This window comes from Hesperophylax consimilis, chromosome 11, assembly GCF_061612785.1.
Source record: "Hesperophylax consimilis isolate HC1 chromosome 11, BYU_Hcon_1.0, whole genome shotgun sequence".
Classification (NCBI taxonomy): Eukaryota; Metazoa; Arthropoda; class Insecta; order Trichoptera; family Limnephilidae; genus Hesperophylax; species Hesperophylax consimilis.
This window is the reverse complement of record NC_142846.1, coordinates 36439568-36466029: the sequence shown is the minus strand read 5'-3', so window position 1 is coordinate 36466029 and position 26462 is coordinate 36439568.

Sequence of the window (26462 nt, the reverse complement as noted above, 5' to 3'; positions counted from 1 at the left end):
CTAAACTGCCAAAGCAGTTTGTCAGCAGGTCAGTTTAACAATATTAATATATTACTAAAGAATACAAATAACGAGAAGTCACAATATTTAAAATAGATACAGAAGAATTTAAATAAGAACTTAAATAACTACAAAACAGAGACATATATAAAAAAGAAACAATAGAATAACTTTTAACTTACGACAATACAAAATAATAAAATATAAAGACAGTTGTAACACAGGCAAATTACTCATATTCATATATATACATATGCATAAGATTATTAACAATATCAGTATAAAAAAGCTTGATCTATTAACCATTTTTTAATTTTATTTTTCAATTCGGTGGTGCAATTTGATTGAATTTTTATGTCCATTGGAGTCTTATTAAATATGTAGGCACAAGATAAGAGAAAGTCCGTTGTCCGTATTTATTTATAAAATTCGGAATGGACATACCTTCATTTCTATTGAATCTTGTGTCATATGCATGATCTACTTGTTCTTTGTATATTGAATCTGACGTTATGTTTTGACCTATAATTTTAAACCATAATAATATTATGAATACAAGACAGGATTATTTTACACTACCTTCTCTTTAATAATATTTTGCTGCCGAAAGTTTTGCTAATTTTTAGTAATGGTGTGAAACGAAGTAACTGTGTTAATGTTTATTTCTTATGCCCCACCGCAACGTAATACAAATATTATTTGCTTCTTACGGGAAAAATACAGGTAAGATTATTCTCAATGAAGAATTTACCCCAAGACTTATTCAAGATATCACACAGAATAACAGATGTTCTAAATTTATAAAATAGTAACTAATATATTTATTTATTCTTTCCTTAAAACTTTTTTGAATAACTATCTTCCCAAATGATTTGAACCTACCGTAAATAAATGCTTAATCTGGCGTATAATAATTTAAATACAAAAATGTAAAATAAATACGATCAATCCAAACCAGCTACCAAGTACACATTTCGATCTTTATTCTTAGAAAAATACCTTCGAAGAAGATATCGACTGAGTTTGGATTTCTCGGGAACTCGCCGCCTGATTCCAGCGGACGGGTCTCACACTAAAGGCGGAAAAAATGTCGAAATACTTCAGGTGAAATTAACGTCACCCAGAATGTGCCCAACTGGATCTGATCACACAATAAGGAGCCTAATGCCAGATTCCGAGATTCATATCTTCCGCCATAATGAGAGGAGAGACTACCAAACTAGTTTTTGTCCGGTCAACACCACTCTGTGTTTAGCCAGGAATTATTTTTCGAGCGGACCGTTTAATTTTTCCAAATGTATTGTTATTGAGGGTCAAGTCCGTGAGTGAATGTGTGTATCGATATAAGCTAAAGGATCTGGGTACATTAATTGCTGACTGATGTCTTTCAAGATAAATAATTGAGTAGGTATTGTTTCATAGTGCTTTCAATTCAAATTCTTTCTTTCATACTGTATTCAGTTTACACCAGTGCGGTGCAGTTGGGTTCGTTACAGAGCATCGTACCATTCCTAAAGGTGTGTAGGTACCTAACTACTCATCAACAAAGGAGATTATTCTTCTGAAGTATTATACTCACTTATTTGGTCACCGCATTATAAGGTTTTCTCAGATTCTATCGAAACTAATACAGCACAATGTTTTAAGATACTATTTAAGATTATAAACATAATGTTCCTATCGAAAATATAAACTACAACTGTCTAACGAAATAAATATATATATAATTAGTAAAGCTGTCCAACAGCAGATTGGACATTGGATTATCTAATGAAATATTTCTTTTTAAAATTATTAATTACCTTATTGACAGCCCTGCATTGTTGCAATTGATTTCATTTCGTGTTCCTAACAGAGTCACACAAACTAAAACTAGATTTCACTGCAAAATAACATCAATACCAATTCGTTTATGAACTCTCTTATACCAAGCATACACAGAAACCCTTTAATTTATTTATGAACCGGTTCATTACTTTGTGATACGATTAAGAATTGTGCAATATTGTGTGTATTTGCAAATCCAAAAATAAGGGTGTTGTAATAATGTAATAATTTATAACCAAATACTCTTAAAATGTAGGAGATACTGCATCTGAGATGGTTAGACTAAACCCTAAGACTAAACGGATAATAATTAAATTTATTATTTGGAATCCAATTATGGTGTTCATTGTTCATGCAGCGTATTACACAATGTTAATACAGAGAGGCATTCGATGTACCAGGTACATATGATCAATATTTTTATTTGATCTTTTATTTTTATTTAGGGCTTCCGGTATGATGCTGCTATTTAACCCTTTCTGTGATTTGACCATATTATGAGAAACTAAAAACAAAACAACCTCCGATACTTGAGGACACCAGAGAAATAATAACTTATAAAATCTCTATTTCGACCTTAAGTATCGAGGTTGTTGGTATCAGTGATCATGAAGAAGGCGAATTTAATGAACCCCTTCAGAAGTTTTTATGGCTCAGTTTGGGTTTTTTTTTAACTTCTTTAATCGATTTTTGATCATTTGACAAATAATATTTTGACCATTGTGCTTGACAGGATTTGATGAAACGAGAATCGGCTTTTAGCAGCGCTATTGATTGGAAGTAAGTTTGAAACATCCAACTAAACAGTGTGGAATTGTGATAGGAAACCAATACGAATTTATATTTAATAGCACCAAAAAAACTTAATTAATATATTTTTTTAAATAGTTATTAGTTTCAAGTTCAAAGGTAATATATTGTTTCCTAAAGCCTGATTGTAAATTTTAAGAAAAAAAAATAGATATATATCATATAATTGTTTGCAATACATTTTCTGTTATTCATGTTTTATTCTACATTTAAAGGTACTTCTACCGTAAATAAGTATAAATATATATTTGTTTTGGCGAAATAGTCGATTACTCTTCGGTTTCGTCCTAATTTAAACTTTTTTAAAATCTTATATTAACTTTGGTAATTATGAAACGGGCGGTCCGTTTGACAGATTCCCCTTTCCTAAGAAATATATTGCAATATTTCAATGAAAGATAATTCGAGGAACTAGCGTCATTGATCACTTCGGTGCCAATACTTATACACGGTTTACATTTGTTACATGAGAAAAGGTCATTTCTCCGACTCGCTTCTAAGTCCCCTCAAGAAGGCCCTCCACATAGCATCCCCAAAGATAACATAGGCCTATATGGAAACTATTTTATTCATGTCCTCCTGTATGGAGTTAACGCTAAAAATGTTTCTATTTTAAAGCCACGTGATGTGAGATGAAAATAAAACACCTATTATGTTGAATAAATTTATGATTAAAACCTCAAATTATAATACATATTTAACTATTGACGATAATGTTAGCTATTCTTAAACGAAATTTTGAAACAGAAAAAAAATATGGTCACATCTAGGACTTGAACTCAGGACCTACGTCACGGCACATTAAAAATACAAATATGATATATTTATCCAAGACACTACCTAGATTGCATTTAGTTAGAGTTGAAACTTGCCAATAATCCAATAAAAAGAAAATGTAGATAACGCTGGTAGTTCTTTCGATGTATTATAGAGTTGAATACGGCCAAAGGGAATAGGGTCCCATTAGGTCAGATGGTAGAGCACCGCCCCTACAAGGCGTAGGTATATCCTGGTTTCAAGTCCTAGATGCGACCATATATTTTTTCTGATTTTTCTCTTTCGAATTTTGTTTAAAAATCGCTAACGATGTCTTCAATAAATAACTTCTTTATTTATTCAAAATTAAATATGTCCAAAAAACATGTTTCATTCTCCCCCACGATGTAATCTCTGTGAACAATATTAGAGGGGATGGGGAATTGGAACGTTGCAGAAAAACAGCCTATTTATATAATTTGAAACAACGTTTCGATATTGATTGATTTTGAAGATTTTAATAGTGGTACTTAAATTACCAGGCAGATATTGAAAGTATCGTCTTCCATTGTTTCTCCTAGAAATTCGAATGAATTTTAGTTGAGTTTACCTAGAAAATTTAGTCTTTAAAAGCTGTACAAATTTACTAATCTCAGAGCCCACCTTTTGAAAGTTTACCCTGCTTTAGATATCACACAAATAAAAAAAGATACCCTATGAATAATAACTTAATCATTGTACTGATCGAAACAAATAATGTTGTATTCAACCTTCAGTCTACTGAATTATCTACAATGCTAATAACTTTGGAATTACCTTTGTACATAATAATTATAATTTTAATAAAATAATTTTGTTTGGAAATAATTTATTGTGTATGTAAATTAATGTAAAAACCAACCGGTTTCGGTTTAGTCTGACCCTTCCTCAGAGTTTCAGAAAACCTTACAAATAATATACACATTAATACAGATAATAAAGAAACCCTGATGAAGGGTTTTACCGCTTAGCCAAATCCGGTTAATTTATGTGTTCAATAAAGTGGTGAGTAAAAAAAATATATTTTTTCAAATTATAACTGCATAGTATTTCAGTAAACACAGAACACACAAACAAATTTACGAACAGATGAAATGCAAAGTGCTCGGATTTAAACCAGACTTCGCTACGCTCAGTCAATTATTAACATTTTTCTTGACAAGTGGACATTTCAAATTAACTGTTCCAATAATTATTTTAATGAAACTAATAAAATCGTCCTATATGCCCGTTGATTTATATGTTAATTTTCGAATGCGTCATTATTTATTTTGTCTCGTCGTAGGGCTAAGGGCAATCAGTATAAGCCGCAAGGATATCTCAATTAATTAATCAGTCCACTCAGACGTGCATTCTTAACTCGTTTCCATATGCACTCGTCGTCCGAACTGTATTTCTATCTTATCGAAGCGATGCCTTTAAATGGGAGCTATTTAAGATAATAAGGTGTGGTGATTTTGTTTCAATACTTTATAAACGTTTAAGCCACAAAAAATGCAAATGTTTTTTAAATGTGGTAATAATTCGGTTCCTTGGGGCAACCCACAACATGAATTATGTGCCTCTCGTCCGGAATTCACAAAACTGGTTTATTTCCAGTTTTTAAAAGATTTAATCGGAGAGTAGAAAAAAAATTGTCAACGTGGATTCTCTTTTAATTGAATATTATTTTGTTGAGATGTTTTTGATTTTGTTATGTCGTCTTTGTATAAATGTTTCTGTTTACAATGTCATAAACGGCCAATAAAGATTATGGCAGTGTTTGACGTTAATGGTGATTCGAATCATTATTTTAATTTCTTTCTGTTAAAATTTATATTCACCGCGCTGAATGCTTTTGAGATAAAGACAAAGTTATGTTTGTTTTTATAACCTCACTATCAAGATATGAATAATTATCGTTTTTTTCTTTCAGACATCTCACAAAGATAACTTGACGTATCCTACATTCTAAGGAAATGAGTAGTTGTTTAAAATATTCTCCGAAGATTTAAATTTAGGTTGCTGGTTTTTATTAGTGTATGTTAGCACTTTCACTTTGTAACGTGCACCCTCTCAACTCTCTCTATTTAAATTAACAATTTGTAATTACCAGTTAGTTATACAAATCAGTTACGTATGCAGGGTAAAAGCTATAGATGCCATTATGGAAGAATGGCAATAAAAACTCGGTTTTGCAATTAAATTATAAATTTTAACGTTTTAGTAATGAAAAATATAAAAGACATCGGGCGTCTCTCCTCAATGTGCGGTTGAGATGTCACGCTAATTTTTTTGTAACTTTCACAATATCCCGGAAAGTACTTTAAAGTTTAATTTGTTGATTTTAATACAGTCTCGCAAGTCTTATGTTTTGATTGTGCACAACGAAAAATCCTAAGATGTTTCCCATAGCACTAGTTGTAATAAAAGTTGACTGTTAAACTAACTTGTTCAACAACATCCGCTACATTTACGAGGTGACACAAGAAAACGGAATACCAATGCACACCAATAATTATGAATTTGTTTTTATCCAAAGCATGAATACCACGATTAATAAAATAAGTACTTTGATTTATTTATTTTAATGTCATGACAAACAGGATAGATATTCTTTTAACATTTAACGGTACACGAGTCCAAACATTGGAAACCTCTGATCCAAAACCATTTTATATTATACTGACACTTCAAAATTTGTGCATTCCGTACACATTTAGGTATACATGTTCTACTTCGTCTTCCAACACTTATTTTTGTATTGCTTCTTACTTGGATTTCAATGTCATAATCACAAGAGTATTTTTCATGATGGACTTGTCTATTTTCTAGACATGAATCATTATGTTATTAAGATGTATTGCATCTTGTCATCATGGATGATGGATGTTGAAAAGGCTGTGCCACTCCGTAGCCATTGCTTACTCATTTAAAAGTAATTGCTGAATGAAAAAGTTATAGCCAGGTGTTTTATTTTATTCGTATTTTAATGTATTGGTACCCCTTTTTATTATTCACTGCTAAAATAAAATTGTTTGTCCCTCAAAATTAATAACGACGGCCTCCGTGATCGAGGGGTAAAGCTCTCGACTAGTAAGCTTAAAGTCGCGAGTTCAAATCCCGGCGTGCGCAAGTAAATTTTATTTGAATAATTTGTGTTATTTCACAATTTATTCATTTAAAAATAATATATAGTATACTTGCGGTACGTTATAGAGTGAAAGATACTTTCAGTATCACCCTGGTGTATGATCACCATTCAGAATTGAAACGCTGCTTGAAATGACTTTAGCCGTGTTTGGTGAGAATATCTGAATTACCGGTACCCCCCCCACCTTATTCTTTGCCATCTCCTTTCCCTTCATACAACCTTCAGCCTCACAACATACCACGATTAAGGATGCCATAGACTCACTGGCTCCAGACGGTTGGGAGCAGTTGGGACTCTTGTGCGGTATTCACATTCAAACGTGTTACTAATAATAATGAATACTTTAATATCTCTGTGTATTTCGCCTGCCATGCCAGGGATTTCACTGTGTTATGGCGGGTGAAGTTTGTTCATAATATGATTGATAATAATTTCCAGTAAACTATAACCGTCTTACTCCTAATGGATAATATGGAGGGATAATAACAGGTTTGTACAAAACATTACTCATAATTAGTGGCTGACAGATTTTTAAACCACCCGACCCGGATAAGGGACGTATTACTATCGTGTTATGATGGAGATCGCGGACTTAGTTAACAATCTGGTTGACAAATATCGATAGTTCACTTAAAAAAAATGTATAAAAGCAGTAAACTCATTAGCAGCACTATTAGAGGAATATTTAAAATCGAAATGTCGATTTACCAGAGCAAATACGGAACACATTTGGGCAAATTTCGAATTCGAAGGAGACCGGGTAAATGACATTGCAAATGTCATCTGAAGAAACGTGAAGTTAGCAGCAAAACGGAAATGACCGTGTTTTTGAGGATTGGAATAAAGTGGGGCCAGTAAAAAAATCTTGCATGAATATTACCATGAGTAAATAATATATTATATGGGCCTCTTCACCAGCTACACTAGCGCTACCGCGGCGTATTAGGGAATCCTTATAAGTAAGTCTGTTTATATTTGAAATGTTAGTCAAATTAAGTAAATTAAAGAGGGAATGTGAGAAATGTTAGAATGGTATATATTTTGTTGTTTTTTCTTATCATTTTAAAAATACCGAAAAGACTTTTGATATACTTGGGTATTTTAATCCTACTAGTGAATATTCCTACGAGCTTTATTTAGGACCCTTTCAAAAGCCGTTAAAGTATTTTTAAGTTCACTAAGCTTCGTATTCAACAAACTAGAGAAATTTTTCTGATTTAAAAAGAGACAAATATATGTTTAAAAATATAAATAAGCAAAATAATTAATTTCCCGATGAAAAAAGTATGACGTTTACCTATAATTATATCGATTATTAACAAACCTCATTAATTTAACGAATATGTACGTGCCTACAAATGTAAATATTATACAATATATTATCAGCTCTGTTTACTCCAAATGAATTAAATAACTCCATGTACTTATACCACCTACTACCTACTTATTAATCTAAATGTAATAATATTATTTTTTTATTTTTTATTCCTAAATTAATGTTCAATAAATGTAAATAAATATATTCTTATATTTATTTACATTTACTATGTATCTAATTTAGTAACAGCTATTGTAGTCTATTTTCATTATCTATACTTTTGTTATCATGCTTTATACATTTTGTTTATTTCTTACTTTGTAAATAGAAACTTTCTTTCTTTTCTTTACCCAATATAATATATTGTAATGGCACTACTCCCCAAATCAAACACGAGAAACGTTTTTCTCTATTGAATTGGGTAGTTACGTTAAAAATAAAACATTTTTATTGTAATTAGTTTTTTTTTAGTTTAACATATTTATGTTTTTATATAAAAGAAATATTTTGAAATAAAAAAATAAATAAATAAAAATATCAAAAGATGTTCGTTTTATTATTTTTTGTTTTGAGGGCAGTTAATGCGGTGTTTCGCAATGTTTCTCCTGGTTTTTTCTTTATGCTATTTTGAAATAGAACCCTAAAAAGATAAAACTCCAAAATCAAAGTCAGGTGTACGTAAAAATGACACCGACGTTAAAGCGTAATGTTTGCACCTTTAACTTGCCGGTACGTTGCACTGGTGTGAATTTGAATATAATTAAAGTAGAAATAATATCGGCGGTCCATCATTCATGATGATAATCAGTACTCATTATTCAAATGAGCCACCATTATCGATGACAAGTTCGGGCGTATTCTTCGCGACAGTGTATTGGGAACACCTCGGTACTAGCGGACTACCGCTGTACTCGTAAGTGTCGTCGTTATCCGCGATCGTTGACTGCAGAAGAAGCAAATATTCCACTGTGCAGAAGACAGGACCGAATTTGTAACAATATGTTATATCGGAAGCCGGAGAAATAGAGGTACCGATATTTGCGAACACGGTCAGAATATGATTCCGACAGTTGGTAGAGAAAAGCCGCCGCTTTTAATGTGGCCTCCAACGTTCGTTATACAAAATAACTGGTTTAATGTTGAAATGAGGTTAACTAACTAACTAACTAACTAACCATCACGGCGTTTCCCCGCAGGGGTAGGCAGAGAGGACGGACCGCCAAAAAACTCGGTCTTGGCACACACTTCTTGCCTCATTCACTTTCATACATCGTCTCATACATACTCTTCTATTATTCTGACTCTTGACAAACTAAGCTATTAGAATTGAAGGAAATCGTATACACGATCCGTAAATATATAGTTAATCCAGCAAAGATGCCATCAATCGATTCCGTTCCAGCTTAGAAAAAAAATATATATATATATTTACTGCACAAAAATACGGTTCCATGACAACTCAACAAAGAGACAATGCAACACACTTTTAAAAAGTGATATAAAGTCTTTAGAGACGATGAAAAAAAAATTAAACCTAACCTAACCTATTTAACCCAGTTAATAAAGTTTTTGTTTCATCACTTTCCATGACTTTATATAACTTTTTAAAGGTGTGATGAATTATCATCAACAAATACAAATTATATTACTTTTTTTTATTTTATTGTTGATACATTATTTTACAATATTTCATATTCTAATTCAGTAATGTTGGCCTCACTGGGTTGTTTACCCGTGCTGAGGCCCCCATTTTATAATATAAGAATTTATACATTTAAAAAAAAAGAAAAACAACATTAAAAGAAAAATATTAAAAGAGAATGTAAATCGGCATTTATAATGATTTATGTGTTTGTGCGTGTTGCGTGTTTTATATATTTTTTTGTGTTGCGTGTATATGTTTTATTCTTTTATGTTTTAGAATTTTGGTAATATTGTCTTTTTGTTCTTTAATCCATTTTTTTTATTTTGTGTTTGAACTTATTTTTATTTTCCTCAATTTTCGTTTCAAGTGGAAGACTGTTGAATGCTTTAATAGCGTGGTATTTATGGTGTCTTTGTCCAAAGGTAGTGTTTACCGTCGGAGTTTTTATGTTTTCTTTGTACGCTTGTCTGACCGGTCTATTTGTGATATTTTGTGTTTGTTGGGGTTTGTTTTTTTGGTCGAAAATGTAGTTTAGTAGTGTTTTAACATATAATTGGCGTATATCAAGTACGTCACAGCTTTTAAATATTTGGTCTGTGTCGGATAGTTTATGTTTTTTGAGTATTACCTTTAATATCGTTTTCTGTGCGATTTCTATTTGAGTGATAGCTGCGTTTGTTGCTCCTCCCCAAGCAATTATTCCATATTCTATTATTGATTGGCATAGTTCAAAATATATTTTTTTCAATTGTTTTATTTTATATATGTTTCTTATATTTAGGAAAATGTGTATTGTTCTGAGGAGCCTATACCCAACAATTACATGTTAACAAATGTATTTAAATAATAAATAAAAATGAAAAGTTATTAGTTATGACTAAATACCTTAATAACAAATTAACTCTCATTTTAGTGTCAAAAAGTACATGCGGACTGCCAAAGTATATATTTTTTGTATTTCAATTTGAAATTGTCAATTTATAATTTTTTATGATTTTTTTTATTTTTACGTGGCAGTTTAGGAATATCAATTTATAGAGAGATGCGCAAGTGTTGCCATAGTATAACGATTTTCTATTATACGCCAATATCGGTTCGGGTATTGACGGTGCTATCGTCTCGGAATATTGATATAAAATCGTTGGAAGTTAAGTCTATCGATCCGATATTGTTAAGTTATCAATTTGATAGTGCTACTGAGCCAAGAACGCGCCGCAAATAATAAATATACTGAATTCCAATATAATTTAGTATAAAGTATAGAGGTGTATATTTTGCGTACATTACATACATTTTTATGATTAACATTTATTTAAAGAAAAAAATGAGAATAAATGTAATCAACAACAACCCAGTAGAAAAAAAGTAAATTAAATTTTGGTCTCCGATGATATTTCCTCACTTATTTTTCCTTAAGAGAAAGCTACAAGCCAAAAATGTGTATATTCTTGGTATACCTTATACCGTAGGTAATAGGCATGAAAATCGCTTGACAAACGGAGTCTAGAAAAGTTCGATTTCAACCAAAAAACTGTTTTTTTATTTATTTTGTAAATATTTTTTTAAGAAAGCAAAAAAGTTAATCAAGCGAAACTGTCACATATAATCTTAACTATAATACTGTATTTTTTTAAATTTGTTTCCTTTATGCGTTGATACATTTCTACTGAAAAAAAATTTTTTTTTGAGTAATTTTAATTTATTTATTTGTATTTTACTTAAGCGAAGCGATAGGAAAACCTTCAATTTATCTAAAGCATATTTTTTGGTATTCATAATGCACACCAATTCGTTATAAATATTAATCAAAATAGTGATTTGGCATTATTTTTTTCAAGACCACACCCTGCATAGCTGTCCTTATTTGTTAATTTACTTTATTTATTATCCAAAAAAAAATGTATATCTATATGGGACATGTGGGATTGCACTAACCTCCCCACATTCTGGAATAAAAATATATTATTATTATTAATAAGCCTTAAAGCAAACAAAAAATCGTTCACTGACGCCTGGCTGCAGTAATTTGAAGGGAATATAAAGCAGCAACCCATATTGAAGGTATTAAGGTATCAAGACCCATGTTTACTCTTTCCTCTCCACAAAAAGACCCTCCACACAGCATCCCCAAAGACGACATAGGCCCTGAGGGAAATTATTTTCTTCAGGGCCTCCTGTGTGGAGTTAATATAAAAAATAAAAATAAAAATTATACAATCCCAGAACATAGGAACCATAGAAATAAATATCATATTCCCATAAGACGAGTTAAAACCTTACCGCGGCTCTGGTTGTTTCCTTCAATCTGCTAAGGTGGCGGGTTTCGTTCCCGGTACAGGCAGATGCCTATCTGCTTGGACCGGGGCCAATTATCCAAGGCGTCATAGGGCTGACGAAAGAACTACCTTCACACTTTCACATACAAAATCTTACATTGGTTCAAGAGAAAATCTGTTACAGTGGAATTAGGTGACAACAATCAATAACTTTGATTTGTAAAACAAGCTAATGTTTTATAAAGGACGGGGTTTTTGTAAAGCGGAACGAAAGAGTTTAAACAATTAAGATTTATATTCAATAAGATTGTACTCTAAATTTAACAGTCTGGCACCTAAAATTCATACACTAAGGCATTGGTAGGTAAATTTTTCCGCCAAACAGATGTATTTATTATTTATCTTATATTATTATTTTGATTCTCCACAGTTAAATTATCTCAGTTTACCAGGAATGGAGCCCCCAGAATGCAGGATGTATCGTCAAGCGGTTGGCATTTTTTTAAGGTTTATAATCGCGCTTTATTGTATACGATTCGTTAAAAAAAGTAAATGCACCCTTAGTTTCAGGGGTTTTAATGTCCTTTATGATCTGCGGTCACGCGTTTTCTTTTATTATATTATTTTAAAATTGTTATGTACCAATTATTTATAAAATAAGCGTGCTGTGGCTTGACCAAGGAAACGTGACGAACAGACAAAGAACGAGACATAATGTATAAATAAATGTCCCGAAGTTTCAGTGGTGTGCCGTAACTTGTGATTTTTCTGAAATAAACTGTGTATAGGTGATGATGTGTGTATTGTAAAAGCTATTGAGAGATTTTTCAGTAATGGAATAACTTTTTAAATATTGGTATGAAAGTCGGAAGAAAAGTCACGGCCTGCCACTAATAGGTTATAATTAAGTACTACCTACAGTGTGGCCATTTGTATCGTACTATTTCTCACATTAAGAGATTTATCAACTCAAATGACTCGTTAATGTAAAAAAAATCTTTTCCAGGTTGCGAATAACCCCGAAGTAATAAGAATTCTTTATATTTCAATCATAAAAAACTGTAATTATTTCGTTTGTTGATGCTTTGGATCAATCGGCTACAAACTGGTTGAATTTTTGTTCCCGTATTAAATGCACGGGCATTACAATGTTGTTTATGAAAACGTTTGATGATTCATTTTGGAAAATATTTTTATAATTTACTCCACACTTTGGCATTGAGGTAAATAATTTCCTTTATTGTATAAAGCAATCACTTTGTTTCGCTTTACTCAAGCATCTTCAGAGTATAAATTATTACTGGAATTATTACAGTAATAATTTGTACCATGAAGATGCTTGAGTAAAGCGAAACCGGTCGGTTATAAAAATGAATAAAAGCTCGTGGTTTTAAAAGAAAAAGTATTTTATTTTATTAAATAATTTCCATCAGGTCCTATGTCATCTTCGGGGATGCTTTTCGGAATGTCGATTTAGGGAAAGGAAAAAGAGGCAGTTCCGGAAAGGAAAAAGAGGCAGTTCCGGAAAGGAAAAAGAGGCAGTTCCAGAAAGGAAAAAGGTATGAGGGATGGGCAGGATTCTGGGGTCAATGTGTCCAGGAGTGAAGGAGGTACGAATCGATGTGTCGAGTGAGAGTTCGGCTGGAGAAGTCAAAAGGTATCCATCAACCAGTCTCTCTCTGCCTCCCGATCCGACCCGTCACGCAGTAGGCGAGCAAGCGCATCCTCCACCAAGACCTAGACAAACCGGACACTTCCTGCTAAGTCACGAAACGTAGCGAGCCACATGGGGTGACCTATGACAGGTTATCCAATAAATAGTTTCCGGGGCGGCGGTACCCGTACTCGCCTCCCGAACTTTACCGCTTTCACAAATACACTATTACAGTCATAATTCATTTCTTTTACTTTATTTTGACCTTTTGTGTGCTTAATTATTTATTTGCCAGTTGGGAGAGGCTCACGTGCATTGTGCGGCCCGTTTGGAAGCAACTTTTGGAGTACCCACAACAACATGTTGACATGGATGTATGTATAATTTGAAAAAAGAACAAAATTTAATGAGAATAAATTAATCGTTTATTAAGTTTAGTTAGGACAGGTGGGTAATTTAGATATTTGATGATCCATACGTACCCCTGTTTTATGCATTGATTGAAAAAATATAAATTTATTTTATGATATATTTTTTCAACAGGAATGCATCACTGAAGGCACGATAATAATTATTCTTGCTGACCTTTTTTTCAAAATAGCCACCGGACACCTGAATACTATCGGAGATTAAGAATTTAATTAGTAGAAGGTAGCCACAAGTGGGTGGCCCAAATTCCTGGGAAGATTGCAACTTCCACCAAAAGGTGAACCTGCCTACCGACTGGGGTACCGGGTGCGGGGAATAAACACGACCATTCAAATGGTCTTATCAAATGCAGTGGCAAGGGATTCGATCATTAACATTAAGAGTTAAATTTAATGATTGATTATAAATCAATTGGTTTTAGGGTGGATTTTTAATTTAATTGCTTAGTTTTAAAATGAACGAATATCGTTCTGATACAACTTTTTTCTTAGTGGGTTTTCAAGACACACAATAGATTTTATATTTATTACAGCTTTATATAGGTACCTACATATATATTATTAAAAAACATAGAGGCACAAAGGTAAGCTTATTGGCAGGTGGAAATTTATTCAAAAAACCTAAGATGTTTAAAAATGAACCTCGTGCTGACACTGTTCGTGGACGCAGTTGACTCTGTCGCTGCTGCAGAGTCTCCATCTTCTATCTTCGTCGAACGTCACAGCGGTGCTGCCAAGGTCTGTTATCTATGTGAGGATATGGTGTCAGCGCTATATTAGCAGCAGTTACATACATGGACGGATTAGGAACCTCGTGCTGGCACTGTTGGTGGACTCTCTCGCTGCAGCAGCTAGTCCAGTTTCTTCACCGCCTAGGATTCTTGCTGCAGAGTCTCCATCTTCTATGTTCGTCGCACGTCACAGCGGTGCTGCCAAGGTTTGTTATCTATGTGAGGATATGGTGTCAGCGCTATATTAGCAGCAGTTACATACATGGACGGATTAGGAACCTCGTGCTGGCACTGTTGGTGGACTCTCTCGCTGCAGCAGCTAGTCCAGTTTCTTCACCGCCTAGGATTCTTGCTGCAGAGTCTCCATCTTCTATGTTCGTCGAACGTCACAGCGGTGCTGCCAAGGTTTGTTATCTATGTGAGGATATGGTGTCAGCGCTATATTAGCAGCAGTTACATACATGGACGGATTAGGAACCTCGTGCTGGCACTGTTGATGGACTCTCTCGCTGCAGCAGCTAGTCCAGTTTCTTCACCGCCTAGGATTCTTGCTGCAGAGTCTCCATCTTCTATGTTCGTCGAACGTCACAGCGGTGCTGCCAAGGTTTGTTATCTATGTGAGGATATGGTGTCAGCGCTATATTAGCAGCAGTTACATACTTGGACGGATCAGGAACCTCGTGCTGGCACTGTTGGTGGACTCTCTCGCTGCAGCAGCTAGTCCAGTTTCTTCACCGCCTAGGATTCTTGCTGCAGAGTCTCCATCTTCTATGTTCGTCGAACGTCACAGCGGTGCTGCCAAGGTTTGTTCTCTATGTGAGGATATGGTGTCAGCGCTATATTAGCAGCAGTTACATACATGGACGGATTAGGAACCTCGTCCTGGCACTGTTGGTGGACTCTCTCGCTGCAGCAACTAGTCCAGTTTCTTCACCACCTTGGATTCTTGCTGCAGAGTCTCCATCTTATATTCATGTCACCTGTTCCTGTTCTTCATTTTACTTAACTTAATTTTTGTAATATTTATATTTTTTGTAATACCTGCATCAACTGTAGAGCGCCCCTGAGGTGATATCTCACAAAATCGGCGCTATACAAATTGTCCAATATTATGATGATGTGAATAGCCAGGAACATCACCGCTTTCCTCTTCTTCCGTCATCGTCCCTTCCCCACTACCTAGAACCTCACAGCATACTCAATAAGTGGTGTGTAATAGTCTCACTTGTACTGGCTCAAGACGGTTGGGAGCTGTTGGGATTCTCGTGCGAATTTACTTAAAAAAATAATCAAGTTACATTAAAGCAGTGAGCTGACTTTAATGCTAAAATGTTATATAACGGCCAAACAAAGATAACATATTTTATAAATAATAACAGTAGGTACCTACCGATTTATTATTGGCACGGTGTAATTAATTATAACTGGTCATTGGCGGACTAAGTCCCTCCAAGGCGAAGTGTGTTCAATTCATCGGCTGGCTAAATCCTCCATCACAACACAAGCAAAATTTTTCTCTTACTGTTGTGGTAGAAGGCGATTTTCAAATATTATCAGGTTGTTCGTCACCCGAGAATGTTATATTTCTTAAAAAAAAATCAAAAATACTAATTTCGGTTGTGGTGATTCGATTTGAATTTAAGTGTCATTTTCAAAATTACAACTGCTTATGTCAAATTCAGAGATAAAATAAACTACCTTTTGGTTGTTAGTTTGGGTTATTTTAATAATTTATGCGTATTTCCTAACCTTCGAACATAACTATGATTGAGAAAAAATGGAACTTTAATACATAGTTTTCATCTCGCGTGACCTAAATTTTTCTTGTAGAAATTAAGTTGAAAAAAAGTGCTATTTATAATTTTTTTTTACTACTAAACATGCAGCGGAATTCGACAACATTATGAAATATTTAACTGTAAGCTTATCTTAATTGTAAGATTCTTGTTATTTTCATAATATATTCATATATATTATGGTTGTTATGTTAAATCTGTTCAAATATATAAATCTTGCAAAAATAAACAGATATAACAATAAGTCAGGTACCTACATATTTAGCAGTTATATCAATAAGTCCGGTACCTACCTAATAAGCAGATATAGCAATAAGTTAGGTACCTACTACGGCAAATATGGCAATTAGTCAGGTACATACCTAATAAACAGATATATCAATAATTCAAGTACCTACCCAATAAGCAGATATGGCAATAAGTCAGGTACCTACCTAATAAGCAGATATAGCAATAAGTCAGGTACCTACCTAATTTTTAAAGTAGACTCTTATCAGATGCTTTACTAAAATTGGTTTTTTGAAGTGAAACTTCTTTACGCGCGTTATGCAATTTCGAGGACCGGAGTAAAACCAACTCATGACCGTCATCAAAAACCGTGATTATTTCGCTATAGGAGCCTAGCCAATATTATATACCTACTTTCGGTCGCTCTCCAAACTCAGCTTCGTGGTCTAGAGGCAAAGCGCCCGATTGTCGTCGTGAAGAACCGAGGTTCGATCCCCGCTTTAACTAATTTTTTTTTTCTTTTTGTGATTTTTTTAATAATAATTTTTTTAAAGTGATAAAATGCTCTCGTGCTGCGACTTTTAGATATTTTGACTATATGATATTTTGGTCGAATACGTAATAACCGCGGTCTAGAGGCAGAGCTTTCGACACTCGTTAAGCAGGACCCGGGTTGGAATCCCATATTTTTATAACTTTTAATTTTTTTTATCAACGATTTGTAATAATGTACTAAAAACTTAGGTAAATTTGTTAGTTTAAATTTAATTTACTTTACGGTACCTATATGATATTTTGGTCGAAATATAGCTTACAAATCGTGCCGGTAGAGTCGCTCAGTATTTTGACTAAAATTTTTTATTTTGAATCATTAAAATTACTAATCAAGGCCAATAACGCCGCGTCGCGCAAAATATCTCTCCTCGCGGTCTAGAGGCAGAGTGTTCGACACTCGTTATGCAGGACCCGGGTTCAAATCCCATATTTTTATAACTTTTAATTTTTTTTATCAACAATTTGTTTTTTTACTTATAAATATGTCAATAGACAGAAAAAAAGAGAGAATGAAATGAAAAGAGAGAGAGAAGAATACTAAAAGTTTCACTTCCGTCGTGCGTAGGCTTGCCACACACTGTATTTGTTTTGTAAACCGCCACCCCATTTCACCCAGGTACTAGAATAGATGTAGCATTATTGTAAGTCTTAATTCCATAATAGATAATTACCGAAGGCGGGACCGAAGGTATTTTGGAAATAAACAAAAGCTCTTCTGAATGCAGTTAATCAATTTCAACCGAAACAAATCTTCCAGGTTTTAATTCCTCGTAGTTTTTTAACGTATTTCAGATCTTAGTAACTTCTCTTAGTTTCTTAAACTTAGTACATATGAAATAACGTGTTTAAAAATAAATCTGAAACTTCGTACTTGCGAATTTACTTCAAAACCAATTGTTTATTTGAAGAAAATATATACCCATACGAAATCCAAAATTTTATCTAAAATGAAATAACTTCCTGCGTAGAGAAAAATAATTTCCCTCAAGGCCTATGCCAACTTTGGGGATGCTGTGTAAATGGTATTTTCGCTCCGGAAAGGAAAAAGTATGACTAGTATGAGGGGTGCTAGGAATCTGGGGTTCTACTGGATCTCCCTCAAACGGAAACTCCTCCAATCCGGCCCGCCAGACAGTTGGTGGGGGGCAGGAACTCGGACACTCCTGCTAATTCACTAAACGTAGCGAACTAATTGGGGTGACATATATAATGGTGGAGTTGTTGGTTATCCTAAAAATAGTTCCCGGGGCGGCGGCGCTACCAAGATCAGCCTTCCAAACTTTAGCGCTGAAAATTCATAGAGATGGTCGATATTCCTACCCCGGTTATTTGTAAACGGTTCCTTGATGTCACTGTAACATCATTTTATTTTTGGAAAATGAGTAAAAAAATGTATAAATGCGATCCTATATGATGAAATAATTTAGTGAAAGGTTGTTTTTACTCAGAATCTCTCTTGCCTGTTTTTTTTTTACTTTTTCAAGAACCGGTTCGAAAAGTAACTGGAACTGCAGTAACAACCGTCAGGTATTAACCACCCCTAAAAATTCGGAATTAGAAAATATCGGCGACCACATTAGTTTTTCCACGACTGATTGTCATTGTCACACCAGATTATCACGACTTACAGCGCTGAATCGATGTTGTGCGGATATCATATGTACTATGTTACAGGGTTGGTTGGGGAACTACGCACAAAATCTTCACCCAATTTAAAAAGAAGCTGGATTTTGAAGTAATTATTATATTATCTGCTAACTTTTTGCATATAACCGCGTTATGAACGCTGTCCGTACAGTGAATAGTCAACATTGTGCAGTACAGTTTGCACTATATACAGCACAGCATCACCCATCACTATCTACGAGTACTCTTGACAGAAGATGTCTTTTCACAGGATACAATAAAATTTGATTGTCGCTCGGTACTGAACAGTGTCTGTTCTCGATAAGAATCGTTAAATATATAATCGTTCAGGTTTTCCATGCGGTATTCCCAATCCAAAAAGCACACGGATTTTATACTTTTCCTTTTATATTCAAATAAACATTCTGGTTTTATGGCAGTTTTTTATGGTTGAATCAAAATTACTACATACATAGTGAAGGTAAACAAAATACGGAGGTGTTTATGTGTAATTTTAAGAATTATTTTTAATATCAGCATTTACAAAAAGACAAATACAAACTGGTGAAATAATAGGGTTATTTCAATATTTTGTGTTTTAAGCGGGTATTTTATTTTTATTTACATTAAACACAAGAGTCCCAATTTCTTCCAACTGTCTAGAACCAATTAGAATATGGCATCACCAAATGTGGTATTTTGTGAGGCTGATGATAGTGTGGAGGGGAAAGAGATGGAGAATAAGAAGGTAGGGAAGTACCTGAATATTGAGAGCTGGTCACCAAACACAGCTAAAGCCATTCAAGCAAAGTTTCAGTACTGAATAGTGGTCTTATACAAGGGTGATACTGAGAGTATTTTCCAACTCTGAAACGTGCCGCAAGTATACTATATATTATTTTAAATGAATAAATCGTGAAATAATACAAATTCATTAAATAAAATTTACTTACCGTAAAGTCACCAACAAAGTTTTTTTTCTTCCATAAATCGTAACGTGGGTTTTGATAAAGATAGAATACTGCATATTACCTTAATAGTGCAGAAGTAATCACTTTATTTCATCAATCAAAAAGGCTTTTGGTTAAACGATAATTACATAATCTCTAATAACAATCTGTCTTCGTCTTCAATCACCAGTCTGTGCAGCGAACCTAGTTAGATACATAGGAGCTATTCTAGTTCCTAGTTAACTATGCAAAATGGTCCATGCCCAAAAGTTATCCTAAAGTTTTGTGATAATGCACCGACAATTTTTCAACTGAACAAGCGAAAAAAGATACCTAATGGTTATAATGATTTGTGAAGAGTTACTCTAGGGACGGAGTCTCAAGATCGATACGCATCGCAAGTTGTGTCACTCGGCATCATACTCTACAGTTTTATTATCTAACAGGAATGATAAAATATTTCGAATAAATGATCACGTGAACATTATTTTCTTCAAGAATACCTCATGGTTATAAGCTTAGCAATTTTTTGTACCGTATCAATAGTAGAACACACGAAAAAACAAGCTATTGGGTATGTTTGGGAAATGTTTATACAATTCAAACTGAAAAATGATTAAGAGTGTGTACCTTCTCTTACCATTTTTTAAATTTGAAAAGTAAATTTATTCAGTATTGACCGTCGATTTGTCCAGGCAACTTTTCAAACAAAAATGTTTTATTTAATAGGACGGAGAGAGGTACTAGTTTCCCCTTTCGGCTTCGTTATGTATATACTCGTATGTACAATTTGTTTTAAAGATCTTGACTTTATTTTAAAGTAAAATATATATCACGCAGCATTTTCAGCACCCCAAAGCTGTTCAAGAGTTCTTCGTCACACAGATGTTCTGCTTTGTAGTTTCACGTAGCTGAAAGTTTAAAAAATGGTATGCTTCCACAAGCATATAAACAAATATAATACAACATGCGAAAAAGAAAGTTGTTTCACTTTGTAAATATACCTATTTATGGATATGATTTGAGATTTTCTGAGATTGCCAAAAGAAAGGTGATTTATTTTTTGGGTATTATGCCCTGTTGCGCTAGGTCCTTCTTTGGTGAACGTGTACTTTCAGCTTTTTACTCTAGTAAAACAGAACTGCAACATAAATTTTTATATTAAAGTCAAACCTAATGTCTTCGTAATTAAATTTTTTTCGGTGTTAACGGGTAGGTATTAGTCCATCCTTCAAAAAAATTATTTTCCCAACAAATTAAATTTTCTCCTTGAAAAGATCTCAATGACTATAAAAGGTATCGTTCAGTAATTCGCCCATAAGTCCCGCATTACAGGCCTATCGCCACTGGTCCAGGGTAGAAGTCGCGCCATTTCACCGCCGTAAAAGTTGCCCCATAAAACGTGACGGTAAAAGCAAAACAAGGCGTGAAATTACAAAGTAGCCCCGCAGTACGCGGGGAGGGGGCATTGCAAGGCGTGACCAAAATTTCATTATTTACTTTATATGTATGACTTTTTATTCGAGTTTTTATGGCCTCGGATCGATTAAGTTGTGTCAGGGTTGGAAGCCATTTCAATAGTAAACTAGGATTCAAGACAGCAGACTCAATGAAAAACAAAGTGTGATAAAAATATGTGTGGGTAAAAGTACCAGTGGCATGCATACCATATTGGCATATAAACAATGCCCAACCTACCATGTTTACGTAATATATAAATTTAATAATATTTGTATTCATAAAATTATAGCAAAACATAAAATACGCGCGAAGTTCCGCAGCGAATAGCAACTACGCGCGCCCCGACGACCGCCCTGTATCCAAGTACCGTTAACTTCAGAGTAGATTATTCAGTAGACTATGAAGAATATTATGCACATGTGTAGCTGTGTGTGCGTTCAAGTAATGACGTGTTAGTGTTAGATCTTTTGTTAGTGCTAAGGCAGTGCTTGTGTGACCAACTTCAAAGACATTCAGTGGTATATTGGGACCTACCTCTATTAATTAAGATGTGTAGTATTTGACTTTCTTTCTTGTACTTGTCAGGTCGAAGAGTTTCACATAGTTTTATTTTTTTTTTTTTTATTACGTATTTTTACAATTTATTCATTTAAAATACATAACATATAAAACATTCTAATTTATTAATCGTGATATATATTTATTATTATATGAAACTTTTGGTAAAAAAGGAAAGCGTGCAAAATTAAAAAAAAAATACAACTTATGTTTGTGTGTATAATACAAAATAAATTATTCACCGCTTTTCATTATGTCTACTACCATGGTTAAAAACTCTGTGCCCGCCACTGTTAAGTGCCGACATCTTGTAGTCTTAAAAGAAAATTTGCTGCCTATTGTCTTGTGAGATTAAAATTGACTATTCAGTTGATTATAAGTAAGACAAGACCCATGACATTCCAATTGTGCATAAATAAAAAGAATATGACAAAGGTAGCCGACCGAATTGTCACAATCTCAGATGAGAGAGTTTCAGATGACCGATTATTTATTGTATCTCTGGATGGTTTACTTTGGTTGAAAAAATCTAACACACCCCTTCTAGCGCAATTAATCAGCATGAAATGCAACTAATCAGTCTAAATTGAAAAAGCAAGACCCCTCGCCTCCAGACAAAATGATATCACCTCATCAAATATGTTTTTGAATGTAGATGAAAGAATCTTACGGATTTTGATTTTTGATTTTGAAATTAATGCTAACCCAGCTCAAGGTTTTAAAATCGCTTACCGATGTTTTTTGTATGGGTATTTACCACTACACGCAAAACTAAAAAAACATATCTAATTAGACAAACATTTCATAAAGAATATTATAACTTCTGTATAGTTTTATAAATAAATAATTATTTATTAAAACATTAGAAATATTGACCAGGTGAACTGATTGGTGGTTTCCTGTTTCCTGTTTCCTGTTTCGGGTGTTTAAAATGCGAAGAAAAAGCTTAGTGTTCTCTCTTTCTATGTCTCTTTATGTTATTTATATATTTATTTATTTATTTAATATCAACGGTATAAATATACCATAAACAATGATAACATGTCACAGTTAAAATCGTAGAAATATTTAAAAAAACGAATTACAAATATATGTGGCATTTGATTGTGAAATGACATTAGAGAGTAAGTAAGTAAGTAAACAAGAGATACAAGTACATAAGTTTCTATAGTGCAAATAAGGTAGAATTAGATTAAATTAATATTGATTGAAAAGATTTGATAGCATACCCCTCTTGTACCTACCTTGCGTGCAGTTAAATAGATCTGCCACATCTGCGTATCTATTACTAACTTCATGCAACGTAGGTACAAGCGAGTGTTTGGAATACTCATTCCTGATATTGTTGCATTTAAACAAAATTTTAGACCGAGTAGCTCTCGTGGGTATATGAAATTCAATGAGGTTAATTAAATCAGGACTGTCTATACTACCATTTACAATTTTGAACATAAATATTAAGTCGGATATAATTCTTCGATCTGAGAGTTTTAATAAATTTAGATTTTTCATCAAGTAATTATAATTTATATTTTCAATGGGAATACCGAGTTTAAAATCTAAAATCTGACTATAACGTAAAAGGAGATTTAACAAGTTTGATATGGAAGTGTCATTTGGTGATAGACGTTGCTCCAGGATACTAAAAGAAGAATAGTTAATTTGTACATGCCGGATTTTGAACCTATTGCCACGGTACATCTAATCCAGTTGATATTATCCGTCGTATACCTAATAGTGCTCACTCGTAATGGCTTACGTTCTTGTGAATTTCGTCCCTTCACTTTAATGTCTGCAATTCGACACCCGATGACTGGAGCGATCATGGCTGATTACTATCTATTATTCAAGAAAATCTGAAAAAGGCAAGCAGTCAATTCTCATCGCCGTTTATATCATGACGTCAATAATCGGCTAAGGGATAAAAACTTATTTTTAGTGGGTACCTATACATACGCCAACCTAAGCCGCAAATTAAGTTTTTCCTATTTGCACAGTGAGAACTGTTTTTTTTTTTAAATTTTATGGTTAAATAATTTAAATTTGACTCATTTATTTAATAAAATGTGGGAAATCAATAATTGAATTTTATTATGTTACATTTTACAAAAATACCAATAATTAATTCCTCCTTTTGTTGTGTGAGACAGGATTATGTAAAATACAACCAATAATCAATTCCTCCTTATGTTGAGTGAAACAGAATTACGTTAAATACAACCAATAATAAATTTCTCTTTATGTTGAGTGAGACAGAATTATGTAAAATAAAAACCATAATATTATATTAATATATTTTTTTGTTTAATTCCGAATTTAAGAATTCCGTTTACTTTTGTTTTAATTATAATATCAAATTTATTAATGCTGTTATGCATTTAGTTTTGCAAATATTTTATTTGCTTTATTGTGACAGCTGTTTTGACGTTCAAAGCAATTTTCATTACGTTGTTAGGCCCCATTGAGATGACTTAAATTTTTTGATGTCCAAAATAATTTATTGTTCGTAATTAATTCGTAACTAAAATAACATCAGAAAAGTAACTTAGGACATATCAGAACGAAATTGTTTTATAGACTTTTTATATTAATTTATTTACTTCTTTTGAAATCATGTTATTGTTATTTTTACATAGTCTGTTGAAGAGAATTTTTTTTTTTCAGTTTGTTTTGCCTTGATCTACTTTGGATAGGGCGGAAGAGCATGTGGAGCGCGCACATGATGGTAATGATAAATTGGGAGGTGGTCAATGGGTACCGCCGCCCCGGGAACCATACTCTGGGTTACCAACACCTCTGCCACAGGTCACCTGAAGTGGTTCGCTACGTTTGGTGACTTAGCAGGGGTGCCCGGGCTCATGGAGGATTGTGCGTTCTGGATCACACTGATGAATGGGTCGGCCTACTTACTGCGGGGCGGGCCGGGCTGGGAGAGGCCGGTTGAGGGAGATCCAGTAAACCGGTTATCGCTGTCCGGGCCGCTGGATAGTACAGGGGCCCGACCCTTGGGCTCACGACCAAGGGTGGGCTGCCCCATCAGCCAGCGAAAAACCCTGCTGCTGATGTTGTGCCGGTTCGTGACCGGTGAGGACCCAGCATCCAGCGTTTGGGGCGCACTGGGCGACCTCCACAGCCGGACTCTCCTGCCCATTGCCTGGAACCGCAGTCAGAAGAACATACCTTACATTTGGTGTATCCAGTTGCTCCACTCTCCAACTCCCCACCCAACCTTTTTAACCTAATCCTTCCCAACCCATCCTAAATCCCACAAACAAATAAAACAAACTTAAAAACTATGAACTCACAACAAATTAATATAAACTCAGCGACAGCGAACGGTAGGAGTCCTCAGTGTGGACCGAGGATGAAGGAGAATTTTGCTAACATTCGCGGTCTGCACACCAACCTAACTCTCATCCACCACCACCTTCTCTCACAAAATCCCCATCTCCTTTTCCTTACGGAAACTCAGATTGCCGAGCCCCCAGATACCTCCTATTTGAACTGCCCAGGATATCATCTGGAAAGCCTTTTCAGGCCAAAAGGAGGTGTCTGCCTTTGCAGCCGTGCTGACATCAGCTGCGCTCGTCTCGCAAATTTCGAGAGCGCAAAATACGAAGTGTTATGGGTACGTGTGGATCTCACCGGTATGATGAGAATTTATGCGTGCCTATATCGCTCACCAAACCTTGGCGAATCAGACACTGTTGAGTTGTTTAAATACTTGAGTGAAACTGTAGATATTCTCTTGCCCCGTTACCCATCGGCCGAGGTTGTAATCCTGGGGGACTTCAATGTTCATAATGAACAATGGCTGAAGTTCTCGGGCCCAACAAACTCTGCCGGTAGATCAGCGGAATCCTTTGCTCTTATCCATGGACTAAGCCAACTTGTAGAATCTCCGACTAGAATACCAGACATCCCATCACATCGAGCCAACCTACTCGATTTGTTTCTCACTAGTGAGCCACTCGGCTACAGAGTGGAGGTGACAGCGCCCTTAGGATCCTCTGACCACTGCCTGATTACCACCTCTGTCTCATCCTCCATGAACCGTCAATCCGACAAACATGTAAAGAGGAAGGTATGGCACTACAGGGCATGCGAAAATGGGACGGCATGCGGTCTTTCTTCGGCACCTTTCCTAGGAGTACTGTATGCTTTAGCTCCGAGGACCCATCAATTTGTGCACGCGAGGTAGGAGAAATCGTAATCGTAATCGAGAAAGAGTAATCACATCAGCAATGGATTGCTACATTCCCTTCTCCGTCAAATCCTCTGGAGCGGGCACAAAACCGTGGTTTGACCATCGCTGTGCTGAAGCTGTCAGACTCAAAAATACGGCTTTTAATGCACTCCGGAAGATTAGTTCCATGAATAACCTTTCGGAATACCGAAAACGGGCAAGGGATTGTAAGAGAGTTCTAAATAGAGCTAAGAGCGATCACGACCAGAGAATTGCGAAAAAGCTGGCTGACTGCCCCACTGGTAACCGTGCTTTCTGGTCACTCGCTAGCTCGATCGGAAGAAATTTCTGCAGAACCACTTTCCCACCTCTGACCAAGCCTGATGGTCGGCTGGCTAACTCGGCCCGCGAGAAAGCTGAATTATTAGGCAAAATTTTCGCGGAAAACTCAACTCATCAAGATAACGGAGAGACTCCCCCTTCCA